Genomic DNA, 4,822 nt, shown 5'->3' on the forward strand with positions numbered 1-4,822 from the left:
TCTTTAATTTTTAAATGAGGAGGTAGAGCTAACTATAAATTTATCATATGTACATACTTTTGGATTAAGAGCCTATAGGTTCTTCTGCCAAAGTAGCATTGCTTGAGAATATGGACAAAAAAAGAGGGTCTCTTTAATAAAGCTGACTCAAAGTAACCTCACAGAGTGATCTGATTATGATTCCTGACTGGGCAGGTCATGATAGATAGTCACCCCTATATAAAGGTTTATCTTTGCCATAAGCAAGCCCTGGCCATTGTTCTCGTGCATCTAGGTTACCACATCTTTAAAATGCCAGAGTAATTTTCTTTTTCAGACCCTCGAGGGAGCATGTAACCTTGTTAACTATTCTGTCTTCCTATCATAAAGATTTCCTTGCCTTGCTTTCTCCTACCTTCATGTAATCTTCCTTAGTTCCCTCCTTAATTCCAAATGTATAGAAGAAACTGCAAAACTGTCATTTTCAGAGCATTTGAGATCTCGCTTCCTGGCATATCATCAGTTTGTTTCTAATAAACTCATAAAAATTCTCTACTGTTTTGGATGTTCTAACATCAACAAAAATAATCCTCATCAGCTCAATGTCCTACCTTCCAGGCCCACTGGTATGGCAGCATAACTTCCACAGCTCTGTAGACGGGCAATCCTACTCCTTCTACTACTTCTGACTCTGTGGGGTGACTTCTGCTGAGTTGGGGGTGTGATCAAGCCCCTTTGGCTCTCTGCCTGAGCCCTGAAACAAGGGGAAACAGCCTTTCTTTGGGCCTGTGGTGGATTGCCTTCAGGGTCATTCTTCCCATTACTTGATGAATAGCACACATTTACAGCTAAATAACACTATGGTCTGGTCATGTAGAATCCAAGTCCAATAGCTTTCCTTCATTCTTTCTCACTTTCTCTGTCCCTTTTAGTTCAAACAGGCAGTATCTCTGCTGATATAATCCTATCTCTATTCTTGGCTTCTGCTGAGATGTCTGATTAAGTTCACAAGTTACACTCATGATCTCTTTATCAAATGTTTACTGTTCTCTTCAGAACATGCTTTCTCATTTTTTGCGATATGGATAGGTTGAGGATTTCCCAAATCTTCAAGTTCTGCTTTCTTTTTCTTTTTGCTTAACAATTCTTTCTTCAATTCATATTCTTCCTCTCAAATTTTACTATAAAGTAATGAGGAAGATGCAAGCCACACCTACAATATTTTGCTTAGAATTCTCCCTGGCTAAATATCCCATTTCAGCATTCGCAAGTTATATCTTCCACAAAACAGTAAAATACAATCCAGCCAAGTTCTTTGTCACTTTATAACAAGGATCACTTTTCCTAGTTTCCAATCACCTTGTGGGCCTGACTGACCCAAGGTCTGGTTGTAATCCAGGCCCGAGGCTAAGAATAGGACCCCAGACTTAGAAAATATGTAAACATAATTCAGACTACTGTATCACACATGTGTGGCTGAATACCATTTTTGCACTTTGCTGTGTGAAGAGCCATCCCCTGGAAAGAGAAGGAGAGCAGAAGGGGAGCACAAGAAAGGGGAGCAGGAGAAGTGCGAGCAAGACTGTGTGCCCCATGCAATACACTGCACTCTCCAATAGAACTGCACTTCCTAACAGAAGTGCGCTCTGCAGGATAAAGTTGGTGCCTGCTGTTTCATCCTCATGTCTGCCTTTTATGCATTTGTCTAACTGGGCCTCACACTGTCGAATCTTCTGGGTCAAGTCAGCAATACCCTCTGCTCTGACACACCTATTCCTCATTTCTGTCTGAGACCTCACCAGAATGACTTTTAATATCCATATTCCTATAGTCTCTTCACAGAAATCTCAAATTTTACTAATATATGCCTTCAAACGCTTCTAATCTCTACGCATTACCTAGTTCCAAAGCTATTTCCATGTTTTCGGTATTTGTTACAACAGCATCCCATTCCTAGTACCAAAATATATCATGTGTGACACTGCCATAGTAAAATGCTATAGTTCTGGAGGCTGGAAGTCCAACATCAAGTTGCCAACTGGTTCCATTCCTGGTAAGAGCTCTCTCCCTAGCTGGTAAACAGCCACCTTTTTGCTTTGTCCTTACTTGGTAGAGAGAAACAGAAAGCTGGAGAAGCCTCACTGTTTATGTCACTTCTATAAGGGAACTGATCCCATCAGATCAGGGCCCCACCCTTCTGGCCTCATTTAACTTTGCTTCCTTACTCCAAATATAGTCACGTTGTAGATTGAGACTTCCACATGTAAATTGCAAGGAGGGGGACACAAATATTAAATCCAAAGCAGGCATGTGCAGGTCTTTCAAATAGGACCCCCAAATCAGTGTTTCCTCTTTGTTCATTTCATAAAACCAAACCCACCTTCGGTGTTACTATTCCCCATTATATTCTAACATTTAAAGCAGTGCCTGGCACATAGTAGAAAAGCAACATACATGTCTTGAATGAATAAACGAATGCTATGAAATATATACATAAAACCCTAGTTCTTTAAAATCAAATACAACTGTTATAATTTGACTCAAATAGCATTATTTTATAATCTTAGAAACCAGTAAAAGACTATTGAAGTTATGCGACATCAATAAAAATTATCTCAGTATGTCAAACTATACTGCTGATTTTATATATTTTACTATCTGTTCCCTCAAGAGTGCCAGATTGGCAGATAAAAGAATTTTATTCTCTGCTTTAGCATAAAAGTTTATCTGATATCATTCATTTAGAAATAATACTTTCCAATATAAAGATGACGAGACTGGCTTCTTAAATCAGCCCCTCTGCACTAACATATGGTAACCTTTGCTTCTGAAATATTACAATAAGTACACAATTTTATATTTGTTACTACTATGACCACAGGAGAAGATTGGTAATAAAAAATCCATTATTAGTACCCAGATTGGGAGAACTAGGGGATTTAAAACACAAAAAATGAGGGCATTGATTTCTTTCTACCTTTCTGGAACCTCCAGCTCTGTAGGGCAGAGCCCTGTTCCACTCTTCTTTACCCTTCTTTTTCCCACATCACTTTCTTACTACCTGGAAGCAGAATCACTCCTAACAATTGGGGAGCCCAGAGAAAGAGCAAAGATAGAGGCCTATATAACCTACGACTGAGTATTTAAAAATTATAAATCAAGCTAAAAAAAAAAAACCCTTATAAATAAAATGTCATTATTTTCCTGTATTGAAAAATATATCTTCATAATAATCTCAAAGTTTAGGTTATATTTTAGTATCTGTATTTCCTCAGGGCTCTGTATTGAGATGTGTTTATACAGAAAAGGCTGGCTTCTGGTCCTCTTCTCTTCCCATATCCTAGCCAGCCTGCCCCACAAGAGGTGTTTTGCTCATGCACTCGTCATCCCAGTCTTCATACCTAGTAGTAGTCATTCTACTTACCACAACTTTAACAGGTATCCTTAGGTCACCCCTAAAGCCAAGAGATGGACACAGCTCCATTACTCGACAAGACGGACCACAGAAAACTGTGCAAGCCTGAAAAGTAAATTTGGGTCATTTAGATGGGAAAGCTTGGGAATCCAGGTTCCCTTTATGTGTTTTACAAGAGAATGCATAGGCTCCAGGTGTATACTTCCCATTAGACCCATAGAAACTTAGCCCTGTGGGCTTGGAATGGCTGGAAATGACTCGAGTGGGGCTCTCTACATCATGCAGCCAAGAACGTAGCCTCTTGCCCAAGCTTAGGAGTGGTATCACTTGGAAGATCCTTCAAATTTCAGAAAATATGTAAGTTAAAGGTAAAGGAAAACTGGCAAAGTAGCAGTGAATTACAAAGGTTGTGACACCCACAAGTTAAGCACCATAAAGGGGAAGCAGAAAAGAGGAATCCTTGTAACGGTACCTTCTGAAATTAAGTATTACAAAGACACGAATATGAATTACCATGCAGAGAGAGTAGAAAGAAGATCTAACAAACAATAGAGATAAGGTACACTAGGTGAAAGTCTCCTATTAATTTGAAATATAATCAGAACTATGCTCATCGGCACAATCTCCAGTTGTAGATTTAAGCCGAGGATTCGACTCTCATTCCAATGGACAAAGTAGTAAGATTTGACTGAGTCTGGCTATATTTCACCTTTTCCAAGATACAAAAAGGAAAACAAAACATACAAAAGAGAGCTGTGGATTAAAACAAACAACAACAAAAAAATGGTGTAAAGTTAAAGAAACTATATCCTGGAGAGCTTCAAAGATGTGTTATAGCAAAATCTAGAAGAAAAGTTTTGGAACTTGGCTGACATCCCATTTTAAAAGACCTGGCCTCTATAAATTGAGAGAAGAACAATAAAGGGGAAAACATTGAAATGAAAGGTAACAGAAAAAAAATTTTTTAATTAAAATGAAAAATAAAATTAAAATAATGAAATAAAAGGTAACAATGAGATGAAAAAGGAGATGGGTGTGATGAAAAAGGATTTCAGGAAATATAAGACCATAATATAACAACCAAACTACATTGGATGCAGTCAAGGGTAAAATTAAAATCTTAGACAATTGAATCACTGAACATAAGAAGTTTGCTAAGAAAAAAGAAAAGAAATTAAAACAATAAAATAAAATATTGTTATTCTCAATAACTCCTATAGCAAAACTAAATTAGAGATTATTTAGATTATCTATATTTCACTTAAAAAATGAAAATGTTGTCTATGGCCGTGCTACCCTGAACACACTCGATCCCTTCTGATCTCAAGAAGCTAAGCAGGGTTGGGCCTGGTCAGTACTTGGATGAGAGACCACCTAGGAAGGCCAGGTGCTGAGGCATAAAAATAAAATAAAAAGAAGGAGAGGAGA

At 38.0% G+C, this 4,822-nt stretch overlaps 1 pseudogene; it reads left to right on the forward strand.

Annotated features, from left to right (window-relative positions):
- Positions 1-4,673: 4,673 nt before the first annotated feature.
- On the forward strand, positions 4,674-4,792 carry LOC120591034 (uncharacterized; annotated as a pseudogene).
- Positions 4,793-4,822: the final 30 nt, after the last annotated feature.

This window comes from Pteropus medius, unplaced genomic scaffold (genome assembly GCF_902729225.1).
Source record: "Pteropus medius unplaced genomic scaffold, Ma_sr-lr_union100, whole genome shotgun sequence".
Taxonomy (NCBI): Eukaryota; Metazoa; Chordata; class Mammalia; order Chiroptera; family Pteropodidae; genus Pteropus; species Pteropus medius.